Here is a 12093-nt window from a genome sequence, read left to right as displayed (position 1 = left end):
AAAGTGTCTCAAGAGCCTGTCTCTTAAATAAAGCATGTAAAGGAAAACCATTGTTTTTTTTTTTTTTTTTTTTTTTTTTTTTGTGGTGCTGAGGATTGAACCCAGGGCCTTGTGTTTCCGAGGCAAGCACTCTACCAATTGAGCTATATCCTCAGCCCAAGGAAAATCATTTTCACTGAATGTATGCAACAACTTTTTGAAGCACTTCAGCCCTTGCCTCCTTTGCCTTTATGCTGCTACCTCAGGCTCCATAGCTGGGTCTGCTCAGATCTGATGTGAGAGAAGGTTGGTAGTATTTTTAAGTTTCCAATTTGTCTCACCTGTTGAGTTACATTATTCCAGAGGTACAAGGAAGCACCTAGAAGGAATCATCATGAGATGGCTGTATTCATTTGCACATTTTCTACACTGTACACCTTGTTCTGTTTTAGAATTAACTCCACGAGAACAGAGACCATGTCTCTTTACTTCCATCTCTCAAATGCATGGCACAGGGCTTATCACAGAATAGGAGCCAGGTGTCTCTGCAGGATATGAGCACCTGCCGAGCACTTACTGTGTACCAGGCCTTGTCCTGGAGGCTGATTCCTGTGCAGGAATCCTTAAGAATTGGCACATTGGAGCATTGGGGTCAGAACAGTCAGGCAAAGGGGGACTGGCTGAAGTAGTCACTCTGAAATTACTACACAGTCCTATTTTCTGACATTTAGTCATTCCAAACATCTGGTCTTTATTATTATTCTGATTTCCCAGCTTGGTTTTGTTCTTCAGAAGCCACTCTTAGACCCTGTCACATTCAGCATGTGTAGATACATGTTAATTGATACTAGGGTCAAAGGTTGGATGAGTCCTTATCATTTCATTACCCATTGTTTGTCATTTCTCATTAGTGACATGTTTATATACACTAGGGACTTATCCTTGGATAACTTGGCAAAATCTTCATTGCCTTGCCCACCTCTGTATTTATTCTAGAACTGTGGAGGGTGTCTGGAATCCTAGCATGACTTTTCAAAGAGAACACAATGAGGCACCATGATCTCTTTCATCTTCTATCATCTTGCACATCAAAACTCCTCTTTTACTCATCAAGGGACTTTCTCATAGCTGTGAAAGTTACCTCCCCACTGCCTCACATCCTCCACAGAACGGCAGGTGCCTCTTGGAAGAAGTGCCGATCTCGCCTCTTTCCCTTCCTGCCTTTGTTTTCCATTGTTATTAGAAGCGTAGCCATGGAGAGAAATCTGGTGCAGATTGTGACTGCAGCCATTAGAAAAGATAGATTTTCCTTCAAACCAGCTTATGGAGGATGGGGTTTGGTTTCTAGCCCCTGCTGCCTACTGAGAAATAAGCAGAATTAATGTAAGATGGCAAGACCACAAAAATCTTTTGTAAAACCAGCTTTCTGCATGGGAGGGGGCCACTGACTGGTGGGTAGTGCATCTAGAAAGGAAGTGGGATTTGTAATAACCTGGACTCAAGCTCTCACAGCAGCCATTCTGGGTGGCAGCTACTTGGGGTGTCACCGGGGTGTCACAAACCAAAAGACAAAACTGCCTGTCTTCTAGAACACAGGGAAAGGGCCAGAGCCCAGGGAGCAAATCTTCCGCCTTTTCTCTTGCAGAGAAGGCCTCTCCTAAGCTTCGAGCTTGAATTTGGGCACCACAGCTGTTCTTGGCATCTGTGCTTCCTGGCAGCCTCTGCAGCCTGCCACTTGACACAGGCAGCAGTCCTTGCAGCAGACTGCCCATCCTTCTACTGCCTAGGGTGTTGTGAAAACCAAATGAGAGAAAAGGCCATGCAAATTCTTTGAAAAGTGGGGAGCCCTGGTAGGGATGCTGGACTGTGGCACTGTCTGGCCATGCCCTCCACAAGTCCGGGCTTTGGGTACCTTGGTGAGCATGCTCAACACTGCAACAAAATGCCCACCTGCAGTGAGATGCCCCACACTGGTGATTTCAGATTTCACATCCCTTTCTTTGCCTATGAACGTGTTTGGTTCTCTAACACTTGGTAGTCTGAGATTCAAGGCTTTCCAAACATCTATTTTCTGCAGAAACTCCTCTCCATTTCACTGCCTCCGGAACACACCATTGGCACTCCTGCCCCTACTCGTTTCCTCACAGATTTTCCCTGGCTTCTCTCCCCACTCTATTCACCCCTGAGAGTTTTTCCATATTGTACCCACGCTGAAGACTAAGCAGAAGGCCATGTGCAGTGGCTCACGCCTGTAATTCTAACAACTGAGGCAGGAGGATCATGAGTTCAAAGCCAGCCTCAGGAACTAACCACAATTATCTTCTCCTCCTTCAAATAGTTTCTGGGCTTGCTGACCTTCAACCAGAGAGGCAGTGATGACAGTGGTTAAGAATAAGTTCTGCAGTCAGATTGCTAGTGGGGTCCTGGTCTTGCTTATTACTGTCTGTGTGACCTTAGGCAAGTTTCTGAAAGCCATTACTTTCCTTGGCTATAAAACAGGGATAAGCCCAGTGCGATGGCACACACCTTTAATCCCAGCAGCTTGGGAGGCTGAGGCAGGAGGATCGTGAGTTCAAAACCAGCCTTAGCAACTTAGGGAGATCATAAGCAACTCAGTGAGACCCTGTCGCTAAATAAAATACAAAAAAGGACTGGCGATATGGCTCCATGGTTAAGTGTCCCTGTTCAATCCCTGGTACAAAAATAAACAAACCAAGGATAATAATGGTTGTCTTTTATACATATAAAGTGAGGAGCACAACGCTTGATCCACTGTAACCATTTAATAAAGGAGGGATGGTATTATCCTAAAACATTTGTTTATATATTGACAACCCAGGAAGAGTTGGTTTTGTTGCCCCAGGTGAGGAAAACGAGACTCAGAAAGCTTTAAGTTCTTGCCTAAGGCCACATATTTTTAAAAGTATTTTTTAGTTGTAGATGGACGCAATACCTTTATTTTTTTATTTTTATGTGGTGCTGAGGATTGAACCCAGTGCTAGGTAAGTGCACTACCACTGAGCCACAATCCCAGCCCAAGGCCATGTATTTGATGGTAAAAATGAGATTCAGACTGAGGTATAACAAGGATCCACAGCTTTCCCACTGCCATAGCCGACCCACTTTAAACCAAGCTCCCTGTGGTTAATTCGGCCTTTGCTCTTTGGCTCATTCTGCACAGGGGAACCTCTACTCTCCCCACCAGACCCTGGGTCCCTCCAGGGAAAGGATTCTCAAAATACTCACACCTCAGCTACACAGTCTTCAGTGTTTCTTTAAGTGAACAAAAAAGATCGAGAAAATATGCATGTCAATAGACTATCCCCCAAAACTTAGTACTGGCACTTGGTCCCTGTAAACCAGCACCCCTCAACAGAACTGAAGTGAGTCCACCTCCAGGGTCCCTCCGACCTCAATCCACCAACCATCTTGATTCAAGAAATCCGACTGTATTGGTCTCCTACTAAAGCACATCCCACCCTTCCTATGGAACTAACCTGAGTGTTTTCTCTATAGTCTAACATGCTTGTTAACATAAATCTTCATTGAGCTTAACATGTATCTCTTTGGGCTCAAAGTCAAACTTTTGGAGGAAGAAGAGATGATCAAGAACAGAAACAATGAGCAGCAAATGGACCCACGGCTGCCCTGGGAGACAAAAGAACATGGTTCTAGAGCTTGCTCTCCATGTTTGTCCTTTCTTTAAAAAATAAAACTGCATATAAAATACTCTAAACACCAAGGTCAGAGAAATGAGTTGGAGAACAATGCCCATTTTGCTGCTTGCCTCATCATTCCAGGGAAAAAACCCCACAGGTGTAAACTGGATAGAGGAGAACATGAAAAAATTGTGTAGTGTGCTCAAAACTACAGAACCCCTACATTTCACTATAGACACCCTTAATCAGGTGAAACTGTCCTTTCAGGCCCTCAGGGACCAAGTGGGGATGGGGAATAAAACAACAGAATTATAGAAAAGGCTCTGGCGATTCTGAACAGAAAATTCTCTACTATAGAACCCAAAGTTCTTTTTTAAGGAGCACCCAAAGTGCCACTTAGTACTAGCTACCATTTGTTGAATGCCTACTATGTACTAGGTATTTTATATGCATTTTCTAATTTCTTCCTTACTGAAGCTTACAAGAGAGTTGTAAGTTCTTACAGAAGAGGAAACTGAGAATCAGTGTTTTGACCAAAGCTAATGGGAGTGGCAGAGCAGCTTGACCTTGGGTATGTCTGACTCCTGTCCCGAGAGGAATAACAGTTCTCATTTCTCTGAGGAACCCTGGAGTCCAAGAGACTTGGAGCTCTTGAGTCATCTGGTACAAATACCCTCTAATCATTCTCTTCCTCAACCCATTAGCAGAAGGCAAGACCTGTGCTTAATGCAGTTAGCTGATTTGTTTATTCATTGTATGCTTATGTAAATGGCTTGAAAATTTTCCTCAGCATCATTATCTGCCAGAAAATAGGGGCCACATCACAGCAACTCATGACTTATACTTAGCAAGTGTTTTCAATCATGTTTTAATGAGGAGTAAATTTTTTGCTTAATTTATTTGAAAATTGCCTGCTAGTTCTTCTTCCCATTGCCCTGTCCTTTAAGATTCTATCAGCTTCTTTTATTAACAACAGTTACTATTAAGTAAATGTTAACAATGGACCAGTCACTGTTCTAAGTAATTTAACTCATAACCTAGGACTCAGGCAGGCAGTTATCATCCTCATTTGAGAGATGAGGAAATGATAGTTTAAGGTCACACAGCCCAAATGGTAGAGCCAGGTTTCAATCTCAGATCAATGGATTATAAAATCTACTTTGCTAAATGCATCAGTTTATAAAGAAAATTTCCTCCAAAATGGAACAATCTAGGATAAAACTATCCAGTAGAAATATGAGATATGGCTATAAAAGCAAGCCACACATACAATTATGCTCATATGTATATATGATATCTATCTATATCTATATCTATATATGTACATATAGATATATATTGGAATTGGGGATTGAACCCATAGCCAAGCTAGGCAAGCACTCTACTACTAAGCTGCACCCCAAACCTCATATAAACCTAAAACTATATTAAAGAAGTTAAAAAACATGTGGAATTAATTTTTAAAATACATTTTATTTAACTCAATATATATACAAAATCTTATTCAACCTGGCCACATTTCAAGTGCTCAGTAGTTAGTTAGTGGCTACCATGTTGGACAATGGATAAAGATGGGCTTTCTGAATTTCCTATTTTACCATTTGTTTCTGTTTCAACTTTAAATTTGGCTGTTGCATTAGTATTGGATAAAAAAAAGGCTATGTTAATGGAAATGTGCCCTTTGGATAATTTGATGAACAGAACAGCAGTTTAGAACAGTAGAAAGAACATATGTTAGATATTATAAAACCTTGGTTCTAAGAGCCATCTTTGCAAATAGGGCTATGGCCACAGCAACCCTCCAATTCCTTCAGTTTCCTTCCTTATGATAAAAAGAGATGATGGTTTATGATTATTAAGGTTCTTTTCATTTTTAAAAATCCTCTGCTTATAGCACATACCCTTTCCAAGTGTTCTGCATCCTTTCCCTCCTCATTCTGCTCAATATTTCTATATGACAAGACTTATGCCAAGCTGGGATTTTTTTTTCCTGAGTCCACCTCTGTGCCTGGCACATTTCAGGCACAAAAAATATTTGTTGAATGAATATAAATCCAGTCCTCCTTTGAGGGACCCCTGAGCTTTCCAGTTATTGTCAGAATAACTACAGCAGTCTTAACAATTGCATGCATTTCTGTTTCCTTTCTTATACTGGATAAAAGTCTTGATAATCTAAGCCTTCTGAAGGGTTATATTCAGGATTAAAAATTTTTTCTGATCCTGTTAGCAAAGAAGAGGTGCTTAGCTCTAGGCATGGCTACCTAGAGATCCCCACAAATGGCCTCCCTCTTATTCCATGCTGTTCTGGTGCTGAGGAGAGTTAATTAATGACTCTAAATAAGAAAACAATCAAATCTGTCTCTGGTCCTATGAGTCAGAGCAGACCCAGATGGGGAGCTGGGTCCTTGGCCTCCAAGTGCCCTAGGGAAATGCAATAGCAGTCTTTGAGCCTTGCGTCAGAGCTCTGCAAAGTCCCAGCCTGGAAGGGAAAGGAAATCACTCAAAAAGGGGCGGAGACCCAGTTTGATGTGAGGCATTTTCTTAAGAGACAAGGCTGCCTATCTGAGTTTGTGCAGACCAAAGTCCAGGGAGAGGAGGAAAAGTACTATTTTATTCCTCTTACCCCCATTAGATACCCAAACCTACAGTTACTAAATGGGGAATTCTCAGGCACAAGCTCCTGTGTGTGTGGCAAGACTGGAGCAGTTGGAACTGCCACCCTAGGAGGACCAAAGGACAAATGACGTGAAGTTCACCAAACCCCAACCTGCCCAGCTTCAGGAGTCCTGCAGCCACATATGAAGGTAGAACATTGGCTGTGATGACATAAGGACAGGAATGTGATCCGTCCCTGAGTTTTGCTGAGGCTTACAGCAGTGGAGATTTTTATTTAGGTGTTAGAAGCTTTGCTGTGAAAATCTGAGAGTGGAAATAGGTGGAAGGAGTCTTCTAACAATATCCAGGTGTCCTTAGCTTTGGAACAGGATGCTATAAAATAAAGATAAGCCCTGTTTCTTTGGTTCTACATGCACTCTTTGACAAAAATAACAGCCTCCTCATGGAATTTTTTTCTCCTTACTTTCTTAAAAAGGAAGGAAAAAAAAAAAAAAAAGGAAGGAAGGAAAGAAGGAAGGAAGTAAGACCAAAACCATTTTGTTGCCATCTGGGTTTGGTTTACTGTGAAATTTTTCCACTCTAGAAAGAAAACTCTGTGCTACTGGTCATGAGGATCATTACATTGTCCTTTTCTCTTCTTTGGTAACAATGTTCAGGTAACAAACCTTTTATGAGGATAAGACGTAAAGAATGGCAATATCCTTGCTGAACTTGAAAGGACTCTGTGATTTATGTCTGAATCCTAGCTGTTTTCAATTCCATTTCTCTAAAATTTGGTTAGAACCTTATATAAGACAGTCCAATATTTCAGTTTTGCTTCCTTAATAGCAGCAGGGAGTAAATGTGGTAAGGAGGGAATTCCAGAGTTTAAGACATTCAGGATGGAACCTAAACTCTGCCCTTCTGTGTGACCTTGGGCAGGCCCTTTTTCTCTAAAAGCTTTGTTTCCTTATCTTGAAAGTGGGAATAACACCACCACCTACCTCATAGAACTGCGAGGATTAAATACATTCTTTCATGTGAAGAGCCTGACTCAGAAAATGTTTCCTCTTATTATTAGCTTGTAATTCTTTAAATAGAGATTGCCAATGGATTCATTCAAAGTGATGCAGTAAAAGCCTCTACAGCTGTTTCCTCCTATTCCATTCTGTGATCAGCTATAGGGAAATCCCCCCAGAGGCCATTGCCCTCAGTTCTTGCTTTGGTTCCATGCACTTTCTTCCCACTGGGAGGAGTGAGGCCAGTTCTCCAGAACCTTGGACAGCTCCACTCCTTAGCAACTCTGTGCTCTGCCTGTGGGAGAGGAGAGGGAGCAGGGAGAACCTGGGGGAATTGTCCCCAAAAGGCTGTTTAGTGTCAGAATTTTAGGAATCCCAGGGGCTGCAGTCTCACTCCCAGCATGCATGCTGACATTGGCATGCATGTTCAGATTCTTCAACATGACGAGCCCTCCCAGAAATTGCTAAGGGGCTTCTCCTCAGAAAGTCATAACTCTACCATAAGATTTACTGAACTGTAGAGTCCTTTTCTTCTTTCCTATGAACTTCAAGAATTTTCTGAGCCCAAAAAGAACAGAAACACCACCCACATCTTCCTGTATCTGCTGATATTTAATTTGTTTGGCTTCAGTACAAGGATTAAACATTCTTGATTAACCTCAAGTGAAAGTAATAATGTATGAGCATGAGGAAATGTTTTACAAGACAGAGATTCAGGGATGAATTAAAAGAAACATAAAATAATGTTACTGCCTGTAGGTGATGTTAAGCACCATTCTCTAATCAGGATAAGCAGGTGGTTCAATTTATGAGGTAATTTAGCTTTTCATTCTCCCATGCAGAACACAACACACTATATGCAGTCACCTTCCAAACAGGCGAGGAAGAAATTAAGTCCTATTTTTACTTTATGATACTGAGTCACATAGTTCAATGCAAATCACATGGATGCCAAAGTAAGAACAATGCCAGGTATTTAAATACCTCCTTTTCTTTGAGGAGCTCTAATGATTTTGTGACAGCATGAAATCCCTTCAGGTAACTCCAGGAGAAGAGACACATGTCACCAAGTGGGCATTTAGGACTAAGTATGTCTTATCCATCTCCCCCACTCCTATCATTAGGTCTGGAAGAGCCAGCATTTGCAAGCTTTTTGCATTTAGTGATAGCCTCCATATGTCTGCATATTCTGGGCCACATCACTATTGAAGAAAAGAAGGTTTATCTTCAAAAAATGTTATTGAATAATTTAATAATGAGGAAGAGAAGATGATAAAAGAGAAACAGGAAAAGAAAGGAAGGGAACAGTAAAAGATAGAAGAAAGACAAGGAAGATGTCTAAAGCTTTGTAAACTTGATAAATATTTCCATGCATTGTCCTCATGAATGAGCTTGATGCCCATCCTCAACTGAACAGAAACACAAAGGTCTTTAGGTCCTCTTTAAACACTTCCATAGGCCTGAAGACAGCAGCAATTCCACTGCTTGAACTTTCTTGAAGGAACCACAGGTAAGAAAATCAACCCAGGACTCCAAAGGTAGACAGGGAGCCCCCAAGTAGGAAGGTTTGTGGTTTTTACTTAACAATGCCCACTCCTCACCTCTGTGCTTCTACAGTAAGGCCGAGTACTGGTTGTCAAATTGTGCCTTGGTTTGATTTTCTCCCAGCAGAGGTCGCTGTGGATACTGGCAGTAGACATTTGTGGGGACTGGACCGGCAGGCTGGTACTCCCCTGTCTAGTACCAGCTATTCCACTGGTCACAGTCTAGCCTTTTATCCTATAGGAAGAAGACTTCTCAAAGACACACAACACCTTTGCTGTAAAAGTACCATGAAATTGGAGCCAATTGCTAGGGGTGAGCAGGAATGGGAGGGTTGGGTTATCTTCTAGGGGTGTTACCTCATAGTGGAATCCTGTGTCATCCTGGTTTCCTCTCTGTCAATGTACCTGGCACTTCTGAGACTCCATCTGTAACTGACCAGCAACCCTAGCCTTGCCACACATCTTGCACCCACATCATAAGGGACTCTGTTGATGAGCACACATACACACATACTTCCAAAACAAACAAACAAACAAAAAACCCAACCTTACTTGGCAGCCCATGGTAGTAGTGGAGCAGAACTCTGGTCCTCAGGGTAGCCCATTATGGCAGGATAAAGTCTCTGAGGGAGGGGAAGGGCAGGGTACTGGTGAGGATGTAGGATAAGCCTTGAGGCTCTAGAAAGGCTGAAGAGAATTTCTCATCTTTGTGAAGTCCCACTTACTGGACCATACCCAGGCTTGCAAGATAGTCCCAAGGAAGCCTGAAGCTGCCTCCATCCTGAAGGCAGACCCTAGGTCATTACTGGGACCTGAGAGTTCAGTGGTTGACTATCCTGTTCTTTGGCATTGAAGGCTAGCAGTAAGTGGCTCTTCTCTCTCTTTCCTCTCTCCTCTCTTTCTCTTTTTCTTCTCTGCCAGGTTCAGTCTCACCATGATACATACACATGAACTCAGCTCTGACCCACATTATCACTAATACAAACTCTCCCCCCCCCCCATGAGATTTGACCTAATATGGCTGATGGGTGGGGGGCAGTTAGAATACCCCTCCAGACTCTGACCCACTCATGTCCCCTACACCCCATACCTCTCTGCAAGGTGGAGCCCTGCCTATCCCTGTCCTCGTGGTCACAAGTCCTGGCCCTGGTCACCATCGTGCATACCGACCTTATCCTGGGGACCCGACTGGCAGGGGGTTCTAGGGTTGGGAAAGGAAAGGGTGTGGGGCAAGTGCCTTGTCCAGGAGCAGCCGCCTCCTCCCTCGGGATTTTCCATCCACGCTCGCGCGGGTTCGCGAAGAACGAGCGCGCTTTGTCTCCCTCCTGGCTCCTCGCACGTTTCTGCGGAAGCAACCCGTGCCGCGCCCGAGGCCCCCCCACTCAGCCGCGCCCCTCGCCCAGCCAGCCGCGCACGCCTGCCAGTGCAGCCACGGCGGCTTTGTCCTCCCATGGATGCCTGGGCAGTGCGCGAAAGCCAGGCACCCAGGAGGGGCCGCTGAGCGCCCGGGAAGCAGATACCCTCGGCCGGATCTGGGGCACGCCCCACGCGGAATGGAGCAGCGCAGGGGACATCCGCCTGAAGCTCCGGGTTGCCTGAGAGGGGACCCGCCCCGTCCTGCCCCACACATGCCCATCTAGGGTTGGCTCCCCGCCTGAGGTGCAGAAGCTCTGGTTCTCGGGGTGTGGTGGAGAAGGGAGGGTCGTCTTGATTCAATGGGCCCAGAACCTGGATCCAGGTGGAGAGGGTCGGGGAGGGAAGAGCCAGGTAGGGAGGGGTTCCTCAGACCCTCTTACTTCCCCCTATCCACCTCTCACACCCAGGCCACTCTGTCCCATCTTGGAGTGGCCCGGGCACGCAAGCCCATGAGCATCTGTCAATGCTTTCGTTTAAGGGGTACTTGAGCAAATAGGGGAGGGGGGTCTCCTGGCATTTCCCCCTCACATCTCAACACACCCCCCCCCCCGCCAAAAAAAAAAAAATCTAGGAGAGTAGAAATGGTGAGGGGAAGAGTCCTTGGTCTACCCACATCCTCAGTCTCCCTCTTCATAAAACCCTAGGTTGCAGGGGGAGGGCGCGGGGAAGGGTCTCCCTTACAACTCGCAACCCAGGAGGGTCTGAATTGAGGGGAGGAGTCCCGCGGTCTCATTCATCACAACCAATCCCTTTGTAACCTCGAGCAGCTGGGGTGTTGTGGGGAAGGATCCCCCTGCCTCTGAACCTCTTATCCCAGAGCACTCCCACCCAGCCTCAATAATCCAAGCAGCCTCGACTTCAGGCACAGGGGGAGGGAGACTCCAAGCCTTCCACGCTCTCCCAAGAGAGATGGGGGAGGGTCCCCCAGTCCTCGCCCCTCACACTCAAGAAGCCTCTTCACCATAAAACAAAAACTAACCCAAGCTGCTGCGACCTCAGGCGCCGGGCCACGGGGTCAGTCAGCAGCTTTCCGGGACAGACGGTCTTAAGAGCGGCATTACACATCCGATCAACTCCCCAGGCCCCCTCACGGATCAGTGCATCCCCCCTCCAATAAAACAAAAGCGCATCTTGCAGCACAAACCTCAGACAGCGGGCGGGAGAGCGATCAGCGCCCGGCAGCACGCTCGGCAGAACACCCGGCGCCCACCGGCTCCTTACTGCTTCGGTTTCCCGGCCGCGGATCTCGCGGCTGCTGCGGCAGCTGCGGTGGTGGCGACCGCGGCTCTGGCGTCCGGAGCCTCCCTTGGACTCAGCACCTGGAGCGGCGAACAGCTCCGCGCCTCATTCCTCTGACCCCGCCTCTCCCGCGCCGCCGTAGCCAATGGCGACCCAGGCCCCGCCCAGGAGGCTGCCCATTGGGGGGGTCGCCGTCCCCTATTCCTCTGGCCCCGCCCGCGAGTTCCCGGGTCCTTCGGTCAAGACCACATTCCCCAGAGACCGCCGGAGTTTTCGTATGGCCTTCTGGAACTTGTAGTCCCTTAGTGACGCGGAATGGGCTTATACCGCGGGCAGGCAATCGGAGATGGACTGCATTTCCCAGATTGCATCGAAGAAACCGAGGCGCGGAGGAGGGCGGGAGGACTGTTTCCATAGCAAAGATGGCCTGTGGGGGATGCCTGACGAAGAAATGGGGTCGGCAGCTTGATCTCGAAAGATCGTGCGTGACCTCGGACAGTTTCTTAGGTTGTTTCTACTATCTTTTTTTCAGTTCTCACCTTAGGATCCTGGGCCTCAGTTTTCCCATCTGAGAAGAGGGGCGAGGAGACGTCCATCGCCCACACTTGGAGGTCCTGGGGCAAACCGAGGGCGAGCCGCTTT

General features: G+C 46.0%; 1 protein-coding gene across 1 annotated transcript in view; it reads right to left on the bottom strand.

The window, feature by feature from the left end:
- Smpd3 (sphingomyelin phosphodiesterase 3) overlaps positions 1-11540 on the bottom strand; it is an 85107-nt gene extending 73567 nt beyond the window's left edge. The window contains exon 1 of the mRNA XM_047527904.1: positions 11357-11540. The gene's annotated coding sequence lies outside the window, so the exon portion shown is untranslated. The remainder of the gene's footprint in view (positions 1-11356) is intronic.
- Positions 11541-12093: the final 553 nt, after the last annotated feature.

This window comes from Sciurus carolinensis, chromosome 16 (genome assembly GCF_902686445.1).
Source record: "Sciurus carolinensis chromosome 16, mSciCar1.2, whole genome shotgun sequence".
NCBI classification, from domain to species: domain Eukaryota; kingdom Metazoa; phylum Chordata; class Mammalia; order Rodentia; family Sciuridae; genus Sciurus; species Sciurus carolinensis.
The sequence above is the reverse complement of the archived record's forward strand: the minus strand, read 5'-3'. Positions and strand labels throughout refer to the sequence as shown.